The 21,786-nt window shown below is 37.3% G+C and overlaps 1 protein-coding gene across 3 annotated transcripts in view; it reads right to left on the bottom strand.

Moving 5' to 3' along the window:
* hs3st1l2 (heparan sulfate (glucosamine) 3-O-sulfotransferase 1-like 2) overlaps nt 1-21,044 on the bottom strand; it is a 26,122-nt gene extending 5,078 nt beyond the window's left edge. Inside the window, exon 1 of one of the 3 annotated variants that reach the window (XM_055198809.2) lies at nt 20,650-21,044. The gene's annotated coding sequence lies outside the window, so the exon portion shown is untranslated. Of the gene's footprint in view, nt 1-7,299; nt 7,445-20,649 lie in introns of those variants that run through there. The other 2 variants (XM_055198807.2, XM_055198810.2) reach the window with 2 other exon arrangements.
* Between the last annotated feature and the right edge of the window lie 742 nt (nt 21,045-21,786).

Here is a 21,786-nt window from a genome sequence, read left to right on the forward strand (position 1 = left end):
TTTTAAATGAAACAACTATCGAGAAATGCCCACTACATTAGCCTTGTACATATTTTGTTATTCATTTGGAATGAAGCTATTTTATTACTAAATAAATAGGTTTTAATTGGAGTTTTAAAATTTTATAGCACACTTCAAAGTGACAATTTTGAAATTGGTCTGAAATTGCTATCCACAAGTGTCTCTGTTTGTGTTTTTAGCGGTTCCACCAAAGCAATTTACGATTAAACATCTTCTGCAAAATTAATGTCCGAATTAATGCCTGAAATAAAATTGGGCATGTGGAAATCCCATGTGAAAGATCCGAAGCGTCTATAACTTTTAAACAATTGAACATTGTTAAAGAGACCAGGAAATCAAAACAATGTTACAGATTTAAGTGGCTCATCACGACAATTGGCCACTTGAGGAAAGTTTATTCCCCTCTGCTGAACACGGGACGCTGTAACGGTAAACACACCATTCCTGACCTCTATACTCTTTTAAAAATGTCACACTTGGCTGCTGTGTTTAGTCACCTCACAGTTGTCATGTTATCGTACCCTGCTGCGGTCTGAGTCACGGGTTATTAATTTGCTGGAGCATGCAGCCTTTGTAAATGAGCTGTGGTGTTGCTGTGTACGCTGTATAATTACACAGCCGGGAGTAAACGTGTCGAGCCCTGTGGCCTTGCCACTCCTGCGCGTCATCATCGTCCTTATCGCTAAGCCTCATAAACTCTGCCATTACGAGCCTGAGTGTCTGTCTAATGTCTTCCACTTTATTCCCCCATCTCACGGCTTTAATACTTTGAATATGCCGATTTGATTCATTGGGTTGCTTTGTCTATAAAGTGTGTTATTTCTTTTCACAAATAAAAGAAAATCTCATAAAATAACACACAATCGTTATTTACTTTGGTTTTGCTTTCTATTGTGTTGTGTACATGAACAGTTAACCATTGTGTACTAGCATTAGAAAACAATGCTCAAAAAATGTCCCTAGTTGTCACTGGGGCAGTACCCTTTAAAAAGGATCTAATATGTACCTTTTGGTACCAAGATGTACCTTTGAGGGACAAATGTACATTTGTGCTACTAATGTACATTTGAGGAACTAATTTACATTTGAGGTACTACTTATATGTACCTTTAATGTACTAATGTACATTTTAGGTACTTAAACTGTATGTATCATTAAGGGGCGGCTAATTTGAACATTTGAGGTCCTAGTGTACCTTTCAGGTACATTTAAAGGGAACTATGTATATTTGAGGTACTAATATATACACTTGAGGTACTAATATGTACATTTGAGGTACTAACATGTCCTTTTAAGGTACTAATATGTACTTTTGAAGTACTAACATGTACCTTTTAATACAAACATTTACATTTGAGGTACTAACATGTACATTTGAGGTGCTTATATGTACCTTTGAGGTACAAATGTACATTCGAGGTACAAATTTGAGGTACTAATATGTACATTTGAAGGAACTATATACATTTGAGGTACTAATATGTCCTTTTAAGGTACTAATATGTCCTTTTAAGGTACTAATATGTCCTTTTAAGGTACTAACATGTACTTTTGAGGTATAAGGGCTCGTTATAGTTGTGCGTAGGTCCTACGGCGTAGCCGCGATGGCGTAGGTTCTGCGTCGGTTTTCATTTATACTTTTGCGTTGTCGTCCGCGTCGACATGCAAACACACGCGCAGACCGCTAGTAGGCAGTAACCACGCATGTAACCACAGTAGCAGCGCGGCCGCCAGAGAAGAAGAAGCTTAGCAAGTTAATCCACAAACGAAGAAGAAACAGCAACTTGTTGTGTATGATTTTAGAAGACCAACAATGATGGAAGTAAATAAACAACGACTTCTGATGCAGTTTGAGTTAAATCACTCCTCAACTTGGCTCATCTTTGTTTTCACCGTCACAAATGGAAATACCTATGACGCAGTTTTTTTTACCAGACGGGAGGGGTTCTGGTGGACCAATCACAGCGCTTGCGGTCCGCGTAGATCTGATGCGCTGTTAAAAATTTTGCGAGGTGCGCGTCAGGCTATGCAGAGCTACGCACAGGCTACGGATAGCCTACGCTGTAGCTACGGCGTAGAACCTACGCACGACTATAAATCGCCCTTTACATTTACCTTTTAGTACTAACATATCCATTTAAGGTACTAACATGTACATTTGGGGTGGGTAAAAGTACCTTTAAGGTACAAATGTACATTTGATGTACTAATATATACATTTGAAGTACTAATATGTACATTTAAAGGGAACTATGTACATTTGAGGTACTAACATGTCATTTTGAGGTAGTAATATGTACTTTTGAGTGATATTGTTTTGATAAAGGATTTGCATAAGTATTTTGTGTCCTTTATCTTCTTTTTTTATTTTTTAGATGAGACTGGAAATTATTGAAAAGAGAAAATAATTATAATGGACGCATGGCAGGTCATTCTTAAAGCGTAACTAAACCCCTGGTCTGAGCCTGACTCCACCCACTGCGATATTTGAAAAATGCAAGAAAAGTAGGCAGATCCCAACGGAGATAGAGGGGACGAACTAAGCTCGTACCTAGTGTGTGGTGAGATCGTAACAAAGGCGTGGTGCGCTTGAACCTGCTTACGTCACGAGTTCTTTTTTGGACCCAACATCCAATAGAAAAATTAAACTGCAGTAGCCACCGTTCAACCTGAAGAGGGCAGCACTCATACGTTTTTACACCATATATTGTAGTATTGAAACACTTTATATCCAAATGTCAAAAAACTTACTAAAATCAACGAACAGCACTAATAAACCATCATTCTTACAGATCATTAACTAAAAAAAGTTGGTTAAGGGTTTAGTTACTCTTTAATCAGCATCGTCCACGTGAGCACCAAGGTTCTCTGCCTCACTAGCTTATGCTATATACATTTGCTGTTTTGCATGGTGGTTTGCTGAAAGTAGATCACGAAATGTCAAATTTATACAAAAATATAAGTGGAACATTAAACGAGGCACATCTTCAGCCGGGCATTCAAATGTAGCAGAATGGATTTTGACAGAACAAAGCTTTGAATGCTTTGTAATGAATGGGTGAGTTGTTTACTTTGCAATTAGTCCATCAAGTTTCCACCAGTGTTACCCATTCAGATGAACTTTTGGATTGGCGGTGAACATACAGTAGAATGGCATTATTGATAGTTAGTTTGCGATAAGTGGGCATTTTTGCATTGACAGAGTAATAATCGACTGTGGACTTTTTCATTTCTTATTCTTGCCCTTGTCTATTTCACTGGGGGCCTTAAAACTAAACAGAGACCATCAGGGACTCCAAGGCCATTGGGACACTATAGTATGATTTTTTTCTTAAACTGCTTTGAAAACATCGGTGCTGAGAAAAGTTGCATACAAATGAATGTCTTGAACATCGAAACGAAATCATGCCTCTCTTTTAACTTTTATCTGCTGTTAGACAGTGTCACTTTAGAAAAATTGGTTATGTTTTGTAATATAATTTTTTTTTGCTTTTTTGTACTGTTGATTTTTACTTCGGAAATTGTTGAAGAAGGCATTGCCCCTCTTACTACATAGAAAACGCCCATAATAGATACCCTGTGGGGTTTTTGGTGTCGGAATGATCTTTATTTACCAAGCATCCACAACGTGTTTTCATCTTTATCAGGGATTCACAGACCTACCGACTGAGTCAGACTTTCAGTTCTTTAACTAAAGCAAACAAAGCCAGTCTCTCTCTCACACACACACATACATTTTCTAGCTGAGAACAAAAAACATATCCCCATATATACGCTCCATCCACCGTCACCTCAAACTGTGCTATTTAATCCTCTTTCCTGAATGCCACCGCACACCAATAGAGAACCCAGTGACACATAAACGCACAAGAACCTCTGTTGATTCTTTTACACATTTTTACATGCAGTCTCCTCAGCTTTGCACAAACTTATTCTCATTTTTTTTCCAGCATGCAGTAATCCTGGCTGTACTGTATGCACCCAACAAACTCACATTCAGCCAGACACACATACATACACACAGACACTTTTGAATACATGTATGTCCTACATAAGTATTGGCCTATCAGGAAAGATAGTAAAAGGATCTACAGGGAGCGAGATCAAAGGACTGCCTTTCAAAGGTGGACAGGCATGACCAATGCACATTAGTCACCTTTCTTTTGTGTATCTTAGATTAAAAAAAAGATTTTTGAACTATGACTGCTTGAGCTTTAGTACAGCAGAATTTCCTTTTGTTCCCATCACATATTGTACACTTGTATTAATGGATGTGTTGGGTCTACTATGTGAATCAAAAACTGTGGCTACTCCTAAAATACCGTTTAGGTACAGATATAAATTTGGTACCATTATGTACCTGTGAGGTATTAATATGTACTCTTTTGTACCAATGTGTTCCTCTGCGGTATTATTACATATAATATATGTACCTGCAGTTCTATTATACTTTTATTGTGCCCCTGTATAATAGCTTGTGGTAGAACATTGCGTTAGCAACACAAAATGTCATGGTTCGAACCCAGAAAACACACTTAAGCCCTTTTCACACAGAGATCACGGGAAATACATGTAAAATGCGTCCGGGATTTGTCCAGGATCATTTGATTTTTGGTTCATTCACACTGTCAGTGATTTTCCGGAATCTGTGCAAGCATTTACACACATACCGTAAAGATCCCGTAAAGACATATTTTTCCACAGCATGTAAAGTTTGCTAATTATCTGTGATTTCTCTCTCAAGAAAACACGCACGGCATTTTAGTTTGTGACAAGATCATACTGCTGCGTTCACACCAGCCGCAGTAGAGGCGTCAAGCGTGAGTAATTTCAATGTTAAGTCAATGTGAAGATGCATTGATGCACATCTGGAGGTCTCGCGGCACAAATGAGGCGTTTAGCGTATTAGAAGCGATTCCGCCTTATTCGCACGTCTAGTTAGGCAAATAGCACGGATTGAGCGTTGCGAGAAATGTGCGAGTTGAAAAATAAGAACTTTCCCACTGCGCAAAGTGACGTCGGAATGACGTCTTTTTCATGTGATTTTTGGACGACCAAATCCGGTCCATAAAAGGGGTTGTTTTGTAACTCCAGGCGACGTCTTTTTTTTTGACGTCTTCTGCACGTCTAGATGTTTACATCCATAGGACCTCCGTGTAAGGAAAAGAGACATAAAAAATAGGGAAAAGGATTGCCTCCGCACTTCACCCATCCATTGCAAGTCTCGCTAACCACTCGGCCACTTATTGCATTCATAGCAAACTCTATGAGAATAGGTGAGAATATTTTCATGTTAAATTGTTAGTATGGTCATATACTTTTAAAATAACGAACTACACATTTAATTACAGATTTTTAATTGTACATTTAGATAAATTTGTATATAATTCAAGAAAGCAGAAAAAACAGTACTGTATAAATAATATAGACTATTTGTAAGTATTAATCATGTTGGTACAATAATGCTGATATTTGTAAATAAACACATTTTTATAGGCCTAATAATGTAATATAGACATAGGTATGTCATAGACGTCCAAATGACGTCCATAGAATCACCCAGTTCAAACTTCAAATGTTGCCCGTAAATATGACGTCCAAAAAATTACCCAGTTCAAACGTCAAATGTTGCCATAAATATGACGTCCTAATGACGTCCAAAAAATTACCCAGTTCAAACGTCAAATGTTGCCCGTAAATATGACGTCCAAGTAGGGTCATGGTTGGATGTCCAAATAGTGGACCTAGTTTGGACGTCGAATACATGTCCAGAATTGGTCATGGACCGACGGACCCAATATAGACATGATCTGCACGTCTATCCGACGTCCTGTGTTTAGTGGGTTGGTGGAAAAACGTGCTGCGTTAACCAATCAGGAGGTTGCTCTAGTAGTGACGTGATTACAGGAAGCGAGCGGAGTTGCAGAAACCCGTCCCATGATGACACAAAATTCCGAGTGAATGTCTCAATGACTAGAATTTCACGCGCGAATGAAGCAAGTAAACTCAAAATGTTCAAGCGGCAAACTAGACATGGTAGTCACAAATTTGACACCTCAAATGCGGCTGGTGTGAACCCACAGTAAGGATGCGTGATGCGCTGTTCTGTCATGCTGGTGAATGATCTCAGCTTCAGCGCGGATAGTGAAAAGCTCCCTGATCTCAGCTTCAGTCCAGTTTTATCGTCTTGAACGTTGAGCTGCTTTTAAATTCATCAGTCAACGAGCTGAACCATATCTTGGTTGCGATGACATGCGTGCCCTCACTACGAAATTGTTTCTGTTTTGTAATCTTACAGCAATATTACTAGGTCCTCTTTACCGGAGCGATCCCAGAACATTTATGGGACACGTTTGTGTTCATACAGAAGCCTCTCTGCCAATTTTACGGAAATTTTCTGAGACCAAAGTGCTGTGTAAATGGGGTTATAGCAGTGGCGACTTGTGATTCCTCATCCAAGGATGCGCTAATTCAAAATAAGTGTTCGGAGTATCATGTGTGTGGTTCCCTTCTCCAAAATATGTGTCCTGCGTGTTTTGTCCAAATAAGTGCCTGTGTCAAAACCATTTATGATAAAAGAGACGCTTATGTTTACAAAATACACGCAAGACACTCCCTTAATATTAAACTCTGATTACGCATGAGTTTATGCGAGTATCTGGCAAACGCGAGCGTCTCTTTTATCATAAACCCTTTAGACACGTCTGCAGCAGACACTTATTTTGGCAATACACGTGATGCACACACGATCTCTCAAAGTGCAGAACACTTTTTTTGAAATTACGAACCACACACATGACGGGCTACATACATGTTGTGACGAACTTCGCATCGTGCGCTCTCAAAAAAAGAAGTCACCGCCCGCCACTGGGTTATAGTGATAAAAATGTATGTGTTTTTATCCAATGTAATCCAATGTAAGTTGCTTTCTGCCAAATGCAAATGTAAATGTACTATTTTTAAACTCTTGTTTACAAATGTGTACTTTTAAAAAGGATAACGCCCTAGTGACAGCTCGGCCATTTTTTACCATTTTATCTGACAGTGCGGATACAGCAATGCACCCCAGTGTGCCATTTATTCTATATAATAACTTGTAATGGCCAATATATTTGGAAATACTCACAAATGAAAATGAAGAGCTAGTGCTTTGCTTTCACAAAGTGCTTTATAAACAGAATTTTTGTGAACTAATTAAGCGTCTCCCACAGTCAAAAACTATGCCTTGGGAACTTTTTTGCTTTGTTCATGATAATGTAAGCAGAGCTGCAAACTTACGATTCTGGATTAAATCATCCCAGCTGCACAGATATCGTTCACACTCACGCTCATTTATCATAAAGTTGGACTTGCCAGAAACAGCAAAGACTGTCAAAGCTGCACTTCGTACAGGATTTTGTTTATATGAAGTATTGACCCGCAGACTAGTGTAATAATAAAGCATGCGCTCAAAAAATGCTTGGTTGTTTTACACCCAAGGCTGAGTAAATATTGAACAAAACACATGATAGGTTATAAATAAACCTATGATATGTGGTTTTAACCCAAATGCTGGATTGTTTCAACCCGTGGTTGGGTAACAACAACCCAGCACATGTTTGTTTATAACACAATGTGTTTTCTGGCAAGTATGTTCCCAGCCTTTGGGCAAAAAACAACCAAGCATTTTAAGCCCTTGAAGGTACATCAGAGAAGAATGAACAGGAAGGAAAGAGGACACATATGCTACCCACATGAGCACAAAAGTACAGATGCACTCTTAAAAAATAAATAGTGTCTTTGTCAGGATTTGTGCTTCCTTAAGATTTAGTGTCCTGCTGGTTTTATTTTGTCTACAGATTGCAAAGATTGAATCAGGCTATATATTTGTGATGCAATCTTTATTAGAAATTTGATCAAAACACAAATACTTTAGCATTGAACTATAATGAAACCTATGTGTTGTTTCCAACAGGTGACTCACAAGCTAATTTCTCTCTCTCTGTATCACACACACACACGCAATTCTTCAGCCTTATTACAAAAAGAAAAAGCCAGGCGACTTTAAAGCTTTCGCCAAGTCCTCCTCTTATATGAATGCAAATGGAGTATGAATGAGAGGATTTAACAGCGTCTGAGAGGATCTGATTGCCTCTGTCGTCAGACTGAAAGAAACAGGCACAAATGCGTGAAAAGTGTCTCTGTCTACGCTTCCATAAGATCTGCTTCAATCTGGCCAATAGACGCTGACCTTCAGTAAATGCGCTCGGTTTTTAGCGCACGGACGCCCCGCCGAGCTTCAAATTAGTTTCTTCATGATGCTCCCCCCTCTCCCTACCAGTCTCTCACTCTTACTTCCATCTCTTCCCATCATCCCTCCCTCCCTATCTCTCTCTGTGTGTCTCTCTCTCTCATTTGCACTTGAGGATCTGGGTCAATCGAATAACACACTCTACAGGCCCCTTTGGTTTGCATGTTCCTCAAATTGAAAGTGAGCAGTGTGTGCGAGTGTGTCATGATGGGGCGGGGTTGTCTGGTACCAGCAGGGGGGGGGGTGTGTGTGGGGGGCTTTGCTCTAATTAAAGAGGTTGTTGGCATGGAGAGCATGGCAACATTATTGGCATAATAACCGACATGCAAATGAGTCTGGTCAGGGTTAGACACCACTCTGTATAAGAAAAATTGTGTACTGTAAAAATACTGTGTGTGAATTTATTTATGGTCATGTTGCCAATAATTTTTGACACAGTCTGTGAAAACGCATCTTAAGTCATTTTTGTGATTTACTGTTTTCTGCATAAAATCATCTTACATAGAGTTATGTAAATAACATTCTGTGATATGAAGAGTTTGGTTTCAAAACGCGATAAAAGCCATTTACAAAAAAATTGTTACCGCCAAAATCAGTATTGTATCTAATCAGTATTAAAGTAAAGTAAATCTGCCGTGTTATTTTGTCATCTTTTTTCCAAAAACGCAATAAACTCCAGTCCTCCTTCTCTGCAGAAAGCAATAAATCCGCTTAACAAATCACAGCGCACGATTCCAGACATTGTAAACAATAAGGGTGGCGCTTCGAATACACACAGAATCTTAGTTTTCCTCATCTACTTTGTACTTCAATCAACAAACAAACAAAAACAAATTAATACTTTTGATGGCATTGATAAACCTGTGGTGGTTTTCTGTGATGGGAAAGAAACGTAAGCCATCAAAATCGAATAATTTACGCGAGAGGCACTTGGACGAAGGAAAAATGCTGGCATCAAGTTTCTGTCATGCTAACACATTGACCCCAGGGGATCTTATGAAAAACTTTCCATTATTTTCTGCAAAGTTAACAAAAATCGAGCAGGACCAAAATATTTTACAGCTGATCGCTTTCAAAAAAGTTCAGCGACGACGTCCCAAGGATGACAGCAACAATGACAGTGTACTTAATATGACAAAGTAAATGTTTTGACTAATGCCATTAATGTTTATTTTTTAATCAGTGTATACCACTGTTCAACTAAATTAATATAACATGGCGAAGATGAATGCACATTTATAGCTGATTCAGTAGATTTATAACATTTTGAAAAAAACTTGAAAATCAAATGATGGATTTGAATTTTTTATGTTATTATAACCTAAAGATGCTATGTGAAAGTTTTTAACAGAAAATAGTGTTTTTCATCTTGTCACTTTCTTGGTATAGAAAACACATTTTTACAGAAAATTTGTCAAAATGAATTTATTGCGTTTTGGAACCAAACCGTTCATATAACCTTGATACTGTATCTTAAATACTAAGTGAGTAAGGCCATTTCAGAGATCAATGTGAAATCATTGACTAAAATTAAACTTTAATGCTGCTAATCTTATATTCAGATGATAAGACTTTAGCCTGAATTTCACAGACAGTGTCACATATGAGTGTCATTTATGATTATAAGAATACAAGTAGCTACTAAATCTCTTTCACTTTACTCTCTTTCTGCACACTGCAAAAAATGTTTTCAGTAAAAATATCTAAAAAATTCATAAATTAAGATGCTTTTTCTTAATGAGCAAAACGACCCAATAAAATAAGTCTAATTTTTCGACCAAAAATATCAAATGTAAGTTATTTTGTGCATAAAACAAGCAAAAAAATCTGCCAATGGGGCAAGCAAATGTTTCTTGAAATTTTCTTGAATTTAGTGTTTAAATGACAAGTTCAGTATTTTACACTTAAAGCCCTGTTTTCAGATCGTTTATGATGAAATACAATGGTTTTGACCGAAATTTCGACGTATGCAGCTGCCCCGAGAATTTTCGGGTCTTTGTGTTTCACCTCCTCTACAATGGGTTTATAGGTGCACTGGAACAATCCTTCCTAAAATGCATTAAACTTTTGTTTACAAAGACGTGAAACTCAGAGAGTGGTCAGGGGTGTTCACTGATATGCTCACAGTGCACAGTATATAAATTATATATAACAGAAACCAAAACTTACAAAGATACAAAATGTTTAACGCCAGTGGAACTTGTCTTTTAAGCATTTAACAAAATCACCTTAGTGGACAGACCATTTGCCCTAATTGAAAAATCTCCCACATACTGTACAGTAGGCTATATACAGTACTAACTGTAATTATTATTGTAAGCATACAGCTTTGGCGCTATCAAAACCTCATTTTCCGATTCGGTATGACAAGCAAATCATTAAGTGATTAACAATCTGGACTATGCCACAGGGGGAAGGGATTGAGTTAGTAGTTCATGTCAAATGAGTCTTGTTAGCTCTTTCACCACAGGGTGAACCAATCTGTGTTGTGTGTGTGTGTGTGTGTGTGTGTGTGTGTGCGTGTGCTTGCGTGTGTGTATGTGTAGACACCATCAGTATGGTTTTGGAGGGAAATAAGCATTTAGAGTCAGTGGTCATGTCAATGGTATGCTGTGGAAGCAGGAGGGTAACTAAATACAACTAAACTCCACCATTGAGACCTGACAGCTACTGCAGGGTCATTCAAGAGGGCAGTTTCTGCAATTCTGGAATTGTATTACATTGTACCAGGTTCTGATAAACTCTTCATGGTATTCTTTACTCAGTAAATGCCTTAAATGTCTAAAATATACTCTTAAAGGTGGTGTGTACATTTTAGCAGCATCTAGAGGTGAGTTTGTGATATTGCAACCAATAGCTCAACCCTCAATTTTGAAACGCATATAGGAGCCGCCACAGGACAAACATGTTGTTGTCTGAGACAACGTAGAGACTAGGGCTGGGCGATAAAACGATATCAATATGTACAGTGGATACACCTTTATCGATTATGAACAAAAATATTCTGTATGACGCCTTTTAATGCATTGCTAAAACTGCATTGTACTACATTTCATCGCCATTCCTATTACAGCTTATTATATGCCCTGATAAAGGAGTGTGCCGTGAGTGACAAGTAAACAACCAATTACAAAATATTCTTGATTTATTTATTATATAATTATTATTATTATATTGTTTATGAAAAAAGCAAACTTATTTCAAGAAAAAAAAAATCCATCGCAGATTTGATTGCTTGTTTTAAGCACTAATTTACTTAAAGTTTATATTTTTTGTCTTATTTTCTTAGGTCATTTTGCTCATCAAGAAAATAAAATCTTAATTTAAGAATTTTTAGATATTTTTACTGAAAACAAGACAAAAATACTAAGAAAGAAAGTCATTTTTTGCAGTGAAAAGCTTAATAAAATTGATCAATAATTATCGCTATCGAATGACATAACACGTTATATTGATGATAAACATTTAGCTCTATCGCCCCGCCCTAGTATGGACGAAACGCGCTTTGTAGAAAAGTTTGTACTTTTAGGGCTGCTGTAGAAATTTGAACGCGACTTTCATGTAAGGGGACCCGAGGTGTATGTTGATAAAAATGGCTCATTCTAAGGTAATAAAAACAATACAGTTCATTATGTAAGGTCTTTATACACCACTGATAATGTAATTTTGTATATTATATTGCATTTCTCTCAAGAGATCCTTCTATAAGTTACACAATGCACCTTTAAATCTCTGTGCAACTTCTGCACATTCATGCTTGACATGCAAAATTTTTCAGTTTTACAGAAAAGAAAGTCTTCCAGATCTGGAATAATACAAGGGTGAACAATCCCTTTAATCGTTTATATGGCTTTAAAGAAAGTAAAGCATTTTGCAGTAGGTATGAAATATATCAACCAGCTTGCGGTAAGCTATAAGAGCAACCCGTCCAAAACGGGTGATCCTCACATGCTCATTAGCTTTTGTCTGGCGAATCCTCAAACGGACCGATAGATGGAGAGTGTTTCTACAAAACAAACAGCGAGAGGGTGAGAATGAACTTAACCCCAAAAAAGTGTTTTTCCAGATTTGTCCTGCAATTGGCAATTAATCCCTGGAAAGAAAATGCTGTTTAGCGGGTCAGATGAATGGAGCTGTCAGTCTCAGAGCAGGTGGTTTGCTCTGTGTGTTCGGGGCGGGTGCGAGCGTGCTGTTTTTGAGCCGCAGTGAAACCTCAGCAGTAATGTCTTTGGTTCTGCTCTTTGTCTTCTCTTGTGCCTGCATTTCCACGCCAGGTTGTTGCTTTGGATTCATCCTTAAATCCCCTCGCATTAAAACAACAGTGAAAAACATCTTCTCTGTAAAGCTTCAACCCTCACGCTCTGAAAGGGCCCTGTGCGCACAACTATATCTTTCGCTTATGGATATGCTTTCAGTGGAAAAGGCATTGTGCAATAGAGGGATTTTTCTGCATCACTGGCTGGTGTTTTTGTTCTTTTATATTGTGTGAAGGAACAGTGGTGTGCTGTGTGTGTGTACGGAGGGAGCTCTGTTGAACCCTGCTGTGTTGTGTTAGACTTTGTTGGACTTTAGGGAGTGGGCTGTGGAAGAAGATTGTTGTTTGGAGAACAGGTTATTTATCTGTTTTGCTATTTGCAGGCTTGTGTTGGTATTTCACATATAGGGGAATCAGGGCTGGCTCGTGGGGTTTTGAGGCCCAAGGCAAGATCATGAAGATGGGCCCCAATGGTAGCACTATAATTCTGTATTAATTATTTTCAAAAAGATAATGTGTGAATTACTCAGATCTTATTCTAATATTAAATCCTGGTGTATCATTGCGTAAAGAATGTGGACCAACAGAAATGTCTTTATTTTGAGGTGGAAAACATCTTGCTGGTGTTCCATTTTCAATCGGAAAAGAAAATCATTTCCCAACATCAGCCTGACATCAAAACCCAACCTTCGTCTCACGTCAAAACCCAACATCCATCTGACGTCAAAACCTAATGTTGTATTAACATCAAAACCCAACGTCCGTCTGACATCTAAACCCAACATCCATCAGACTTCAAAAACCCAATGTTGAATTGACGTCAAAACCCAACATCGAAATGATGTCAAAACCCAATGTCTGTCTGACGTCAAAACTCAACTTCCATCAGATGTTAAAATCCCCATTGTCGGATTAACGTCAAAACCCAATGTTTTGTCTGATGTCAAATCTCAACCACCGTCTGATGTCAAAACCCAACGTCCGTCTGACGTCAAAACCCAACATCCATCAGACGTCAAAACCCAATGTTGGATTGAAGTCAAAACCCAACATCAAAATGATGTCAAAACCTAATGTCTGTCTGACGTCAAAACTCAATGTCCATCAGATGTCAAAACCCAATGTCGGATTAACGTCAAAACCCAATGTTTGTCTGACGTCAAATCCCAACGTCCATTTGACTTCAAAACCCAACGTCCGTCTGACGTCAAAACCCAACGTCCGTCTGACGTCAAAACCCAACGTCCGTCTGACGTCAAAACCCAACGTCCGTCTGACGTCAAAACCCAACGTCCGTCTGACGTCAAAACCCAACATCCATCTGACGTCAAAACCCAATTTTGGACTGAACTCAAAACCCAACCTCCAAATTACGTCAAAACCTAATGTCTGTCTGACGTCAAAACTCAATGTCCATCAGATGTCAAAACCCAATGTCGGATTAACGTCAAAACCCAATGTTTGTCTGATGTCAAATCCCAACATCCCTCTGATTTCAAAACCCAACGTCATACTGACGCAAAACCCAACGTCCGTCTGACGTCAAAACCCAACGTCCGTCTGACGTCAAAACCCAATGTCGGATTAACGTCAAAACCCAATGTTTGTCTGATGTCAAATCCCAACGTCCATCTGATGTCAAAACCCAACGTCATACTGACGTCAAAACCCAACGTCCATCTGACATCAAAACCCAATGTCGAATTTAAGTCAAAACCCAATGTTTTGTCTAACGTCAAATCCCAACATCCCTCTGATGTCAAAACCCAACGTCATACTGACGTCAAAACCCAACGTCCATCTGACGTCAAAACCCAATGTCGGATTAATGTCAAAACCCAATGTTTGTCTGATGTCAAATCCCAACGTCCGTCTGACGTCAAAACCCAATGTTGGATTGACCTCAAAACCCAACATCAAAATGATTTCAAAACCCAACGTCTGTCTGACGTCAAAACCCAACGTCTGTCTGACGTCAAAACCCAACGTCCATCTGACATCAAAACCCAATGTCGGATTTACGCCAAAACCTAATGTCATAATGATGTCAAAACCCAACATCCGTCTACCCAATACCTTTGAGGTAATAACATGCACTCTGTAGTTACAAATGGATACTTTTTGAAAAGGTACCACCCCAGTGACAGCTTTTGTACCTTTATTTCTGAGAGTGTACTATAGTGCTTTTTAACCTTACTGTGGTAAATATTAAAGTATACTACAGTATTTAGTATAGTATATTTACAGTTTATAAATTCACTATAGTAAATACTACAAATTACTGTACATAAATAAATGAATGTAATATTCTACAATAATATATTAATTTACAGGTTACTATAGTAAATACTAAAGTATACTACAGTATTTTGTCATCTGAGAAAGTGTTATACCTAGTAAAGGAAACAGCCGCTCATGTAACTCAAACCTGAGTCTGTTAAGCTCTGAATAAGCAACCTCTTTTCCCTTTGGACGTGCTTGCGTCAGTGCTAATGAGCTGTGTTGTGTTTTACTGTGTGCCGTTGTGCTGAGCCTCATGATGCGGTTACATGTTATATTTTGTTTGCCTGTGTTGTGTGTTCAGCAGGGGCGTGTGGTTGGGTAAAAAGCTGTAGACTGTCATCTTAATACACTAAAACTCTCAATGCTGTTGACCCATGAGAGCCAGTGCAAAAATCCAAAAGCACAAACACTTACATTACATGTGCACAAACACCTACATGCACACTTTTCCTTGTCTCATTACATCAGCCTCATAAAAAAAGGATTTAGGTTTTGCTTTTATGAATTTGTAAGGATTTTGCAGAGAACGGGGGGGTGTATGGCATACAAACCCTGTTGTACATATCTGCTACAGTGTGACCCTTTGTCTCATCCTTATGGCCCTGAGCAGCACACTTTAGCTTTAGATAAGCGGAGACGGGACATTAAACATGTAGCAGGGGGTCCTGATGGTGAAGGAGTGTTTGTGACTGTAGACTTCATCAAACCCGCCACCATGTCTGGATTTTAGGTACAGACACAAAATGAGACAGCTGACAAATAGGGCTCATCAAAACACAATCATATCACTGAACCCACATTTGGAGATGTATGTGACTACTTTGCATTTGTCCTCATATAACAGGCGTCTTAAAAAATATGGAAAAATTGGGTGCTGAATTTCTTTTTTTCTTTTTTTGTCTCTTTTAAAGTAGTGAGTGATGTATGTGTCAAAATCTCAAGATGCAACAAATGCATGCATGTTACTGCCAGGTGTAAACAGCCAACCCTTCCCACCTGACCATTTGTGATCAGATCATCTGAGACGTATCTTAATACCAGGTGTATATTTGGCCTAGGATGACCTACAACAGGTTTTCTCTGTCAGGTCAGGTGATGTAACCTAGAGGAAGACCAACTAAGCTGATGTAATTTCCCGTTTTTGTTTCATGCTTTTAAATTTGAAATATTACAGATCTTTCATTGTGACAAATTGTCTGACACAACATGTGTACATATTCAAAATTCAGTTTGAAAAGAATAGAAAAGCCCACACCAGATTTGTACCATCTGTCAATCAATGGGGTTTCCAAGCTGTCCAGTTTGGACTTTGTTCCCTTCGCTATATAGTCGCGGTGTGTGGGTGTGTGTTTGTATTGGTGTAGTATACCATCGATGTGTTTCAATAAAACTGTGTTTTTTTGAAATATGAGCCTACAATTTGAATAGGTGAGTCACTAATAGATAGAGTTACTTAGGTAACCTATGAACTAAATCGAAAAAGTATTCTTATACCATTTGTATAAGAATAGTTATTGTAATTGCTGTTTACAGTTAATTTGGGAGTCAAATATACAAGCAACCATGTTGCCCCAAGCCTGTAAACACTCTCAGATATAAAGGTACTAAAGCTGTCACTAAGACGATACCCCTCCAAAAAGAATACATTTGTACATAAAGTGCATATTAGTACCTCAAAGGTGCATACTGGTGCCAAATGTATACCTATCTGTACGTTTTTATCGTCTCAGTGAAAGCATTTGTATCTTTATTTCTGTGAGTGAACCTGATGGCTGCCATAACTGACATACAGCCACTTTAAAAAATGTTTTACAAATTAAAATGTTGATATTTTCCATCCACAGTTTCATTGGTCATGATATTTAAGACAAGACTTCATGAGCTAAAACTAAGTTTTCTTAAATCATTGTTAAAAATTCAATTTCCTGGTAAAAAAATTCCCATTTCTTTAAAGTAAAATTCCTGTAGTGTTTTTTAACCTTATCCTGATAGTAAATATTAAAGTATAATGTAGTATTTACTTCAGATTATCAATTCACTAGTAGATATTGAAGAATAAAGCTTACTACGGTACACTGTAAAAATACTTTGCTGCCTTAAAATGTTTTGTTGAATCAACTCGGATTTACAAGTCATTTCAACTTACTATTATTTATCTTGACTTGAGATGAGTTGTTATAACTACAGGTGAGTTGTTATAACTTATAAAATTCAGTTGACTTTTCTCAACAATATTTTATAAGTTGTGACAGCTCATCTCTTTTGACATGACTTTTAAATCTGAGTTGATTTAACAAAAAATTTAAGGCAGCAAAGTATTTTTTACAGTGTAATTACTATAATATACTACAGTATGCTGCAGTTTAAAATTACAGTTACAGTTTCATTGTTTGTATTTTGTATAAAACAAGAATTCATAAGCTATCAGAAACATTTTCTTAAATCATTTAAGTTAAAAATACAATTATTTGAATAAATATTCTCTCACGTGCATCCGATGAAACGGTCTATACACTGTAAAAAATTCCTATCATTTTTGTCAAATCAATACATATTTTTATGTTCTTTAACTTAAAAATGAAGTTAAAAATTTTAACTTGAATTTATAATTTATGTCAACTTTTTTAAGCCAAAACTTAAAATAATAGGTTAAATTGAAACAACCAAGTTGTTTTAATTTCTGCTGCATTTTTTACAGTGTAATAAGTTTTAGTAAAATAAAGATACTATGTTTTTTTTTAACTTTACCCTCAAATATTGAAGTATAATACAGTATTTACTGCAGTTGATTAATTCACTAGTAAATACTAAATAATACAGCATACTACAGTAATTACTATAGTAGCCTATGCTACAATTTACTAGTTATTTACAATTAAAGCTGAATTTTCTTAAATCGTTTTAGTTAAAAATACAATTACTTTTATTTTTATGGAAATCCTGTTAGATTTATTCTGGATTTATTTCTGGATTTCTGTGTTACCTGATGGACCTGCATGTTAGGGTAAAACGTATATAATTCAATTTTATTTACTGTATAGTGCTTTTCACAAATGTTAATTTTCCAAAGTTTTACATAAAATACTGTAGAAACACAGAAAAGCAACAAAGAACAACAAAAGCTTTATGAATAATGAAGAATAATAAAAGAATAATGTAATAAGTAGCACTCCATTCCAAACTATATTATGACCATACTACATTCAACATAGTCTAGGATGGACTACATCAAGGTATACAATTTTGTTACTAATAAAATAAAGAAATAAGTAATACTCCAATTCTAAACTATATCTTTAAATCTTGTCCAGAAGTTGAGTACATGGAGATATTAAAATGATTTCCCTTATACAATGATGTATTAATAATATAATAATAATACTAAAGTAAAGTAGCAAAATCTTTTGAAGCATTGTTAACATAATGTACAAAAAGTCCTTAGTTAAGCTACCCAAAAGTGCGGCAGCGGTCAAGGGGTGAATAAAACCTCCTTTAGGGAGACAAAAATACTCCAGGCTTAGCCTATATGGTGATCATATGTTTGATCATTAAAAACATATAGCGAGCTCTCTTTTTTATAAGATTTTTTCCTCATTATTTGTCATTATCTTTCTTTTCTTCCCCTGTATGGCTCATTGCACTTAGTAGAGGAGCGCTCATAAAATATGATATCTATTATTTACGTCTTCCTTTATCACTAATGCTCCAATATTTTTTATGCCTCCATCAAGTACTGCTCGCACAGAGGTGACAGACATTTGCCAGACCTCACAGTCACCGTCAAGAGCTGACTGTTTCCAGATTGACTCATGTTTCTTTTATCATTATTTGTCCTACAGCTCAATATGTCTATGTGAAAGAAAGCATCTTACTGTGGCCAAGGAAACGTTTCTGGATCAACATACTTGTTAGAGCAGGAACAACATTAATGTCGACCACCATCAATCAGATTTTAGGGTTAGGGTCGGCATAAGTCTTATTATGTCCGGTTTAAGGGTGAGTTATAGCTTTTGATGTGCTGTGTTTGTTTAATAGTAATGCTTTTCTAGTATAGTTAACAAACATGGTAGATACACACACAAAAAAATGCTGGGTGTTGCAACCCACTGTTGGGTCGTAAAAGGACATACCCATCCATTGGGTTAAATTAAACCAATTTTTTTTTATATTTGATCCAACAATGGGTTAAGCCACCCAGCATAGGTAAAATTACATCCCAACGGGTTGGGTTCGTGCCTTTTTGAAAATAACCCAGCTTTTTTCCACTAGCGTCCTCCTATGCACATGAAAGTTTAGTTATTTAACTTTCAAGCAGATCACCATTTTCAATTCGTCTGGCATAGAAAGATATCATAGTCTTTAAATACACACAGTGCTGATCCAGCACGGGTTCACCTTATCACGGGTCACTATCAGGATTCCCATGTAGCATTCGAAATGATTCAGATCCCATCCTGTTTTCGATTTAAGGGGAAACACATGCCAAGGGCAATGGCCAAATGGATATACAGAGAGAGTTTTGTCAATGCCCTTGTGATTGTCTCCTGTTTTTTGACCTTTTCCACAATTATATCTCAATACATCATTGATAATTTTCGAGCATAAAGTCATATGCTGTATCATTTGATACAGTCAATTTTGAATTACACAATATATTAGTCCTACTAAGATCTCATTTATTAATCTTACAGTCCCATGGCTCATAAACACAAGACATTTCTTATCTCATGGAACAAAAAATTAAATTTAATGTAATCGGGATGTTCGTTATTTGTGACCCTCACTGTAAAAATTTTTTTTGTAGAAATTGCAGCTGGGTTGCCGGTAACCCACAGCAGATTTAAACCTATGTTCCCTACGGCAACATTTTGTTCAAAGTCAAATGAACATTAAACATTTACAGGTCTTTGTCTTTACAGAGTAAAACTAAAAAAACTGCATCAGGCAAAACATTCTGGGAAACAAAATCTGAAGCAAAAAACAGAAAACGGTTGATGATGATTTCTGGTTCCCAGAATGCTTTGCATGAGGCCATTATTGTATGGTTTTATTCTGTAAAGATAAAGACTTGTTAATATTTCAAATTTACTTTGAACAAACTCTTGCCAGTGGATAACATAGATTTGGATCTACGGTAAATTACCGGCAACCGAGCAGCAAGAACATTGTAATTTCTACTGAATTTTTTTACAGTGCTGTCTGTAAGTTCAGGAGCATTAAAGTTTGATTTCAATCATTGATTTCAAATAGATTTTAGTCTTTGACATGACCTTATTCACTCAATATTAAAGATATCAATTATATTTTTATATGATGATTGTATGTACAGTAGAAACCAGTAATTCACTACAAACAACTTTAGCTTTGTATTCTTTAAAAGTGAGAAGAGATCCTATTTAACAATTTAAACAAAAGGAAGTTTTTTTCTTCTAAGAACAAAATTAGGCATCTTTAAGACATTGGATCATCTCAGGTATGTTTTTCACTGTCTTACTATTTGTACCAAAGAGTCCAAAAGGCTTTTCTTAAGCCTCATTTTAAATCTGACATGCTGTAGTAGGCAAACATACAAATCCTGTCACTTTTTCAATTCTAGCCTATAAGCAGAGTTTCAAAGTTCGTGCTGGTTTAAACAAAGCCTTAAATTTCTCCACACAGGACTTACAAACACCATTAACACCGCCAGCTTTTTACAGTACCTGCCAAAGACCCCAGGGTTCCCCTGCCCAAACACATCTGCCAACCACAGATAAAACATAACCACTGCAAACTGTACAGAGAGACAGGAAAGAGATCTCACCTGAGCTTAGGTTCAGTCTCGCAGTGCGTCTGAGCGCTTCCTCGTGATGTTTTGGGTAAATTTCATTGATCCAGTTTTGGGTGATTCCTTCAGCACCTCTGCAACCCTTTGTTTTTAATATTGTCACTATCTCTCTCCTGTGTCTTCCTCTATAACAGCAGTTTCAAAGTTGAGGCAGCATAGTTTTGTTCAGATTCAGAGAAAGTGTGCGAATAAGAGGCTGCAAAATAAACTGCACGTGTGTGTGTGTGTTAGAAAGAGAAAGTGAATTAATAAAAGATAGTGACTACACACTGCGTCTGTCTGTCAAGCATGTGTGGATGGAGTGTGTTTGTGTATAAGTGAGCGAGTGAATGAACAACATATTGAGTGAGTGAGAGAGAGAGAGAGAGAGAGAGACACGTCGCCCCACAGGGAAATTCCTCCCTCCCTTCACTTCTTTCTCTCTCGAGCCTCCCTGCTTTTTGTACTAGCGCTCTAGTATCTCATCCTCCCTCCCTCTCTCTACACGTTTGATTTGTGTTTCATTGACTCGGATTTAAACACATTCACTTGTTCTTCACCGTCTCCAAATGTCATTTTCCCCTCCTCACATGTCATGTTCAAAACAGCCTATTTCTGTTGCAGCTCACTGTTTTCTGTTCGAGGGCTTTGGAATGTATTTGCCCCAGAAAATCCCCAAATCATGAATAACTTACAGAGTGCTGGCACACGAGCACACAGGGCACAGATAGATGGGCAGAGCGTTGCTTCGGCGTGTCTGTTAATCTCCAGATGCACAGCACACATTTACTGTATAACGGTACATTACCCACGCCGAAGATATTAATTCTGCGCAACGCCGAAAGTACGATTGGAATTTTTGGATGTCTCTCTGAACTTTATGTGCTTTAAATAAATCATGAGCAAATTTTTGCCTGCCTCCACTCGAGCTATAAAGGTGCTGCAGATTTTTTATAGTACAAGCTAATCAGCAAATATTTTGATTGTATGAATTTTTTATAGCAATATTGCGGTTAGGAGGTCATAACGCATGCGTGATGTTTCGTTTAAATAATTGATAAATATTGTTGTTTAAAACGGAATTGTAATACAAATATGCATTTTAATGCCCTACATTACTTCTAAGCTACACAA

Source organism: Misgurnus anguillicaudatus, chromosome 22 (assembly GCF_027580225.2).
Source record: "Misgurnus anguillicaudatus chromosome 22, ASM2758022v2, whole genome shotgun sequence".
Classification (NCBI taxonomy): Eukaryota; Metazoa; Chordata; class Actinopteri; order Cypriniformes; family Cobitidae; genus Misgurnus; species Misgurnus anguillicaudatus.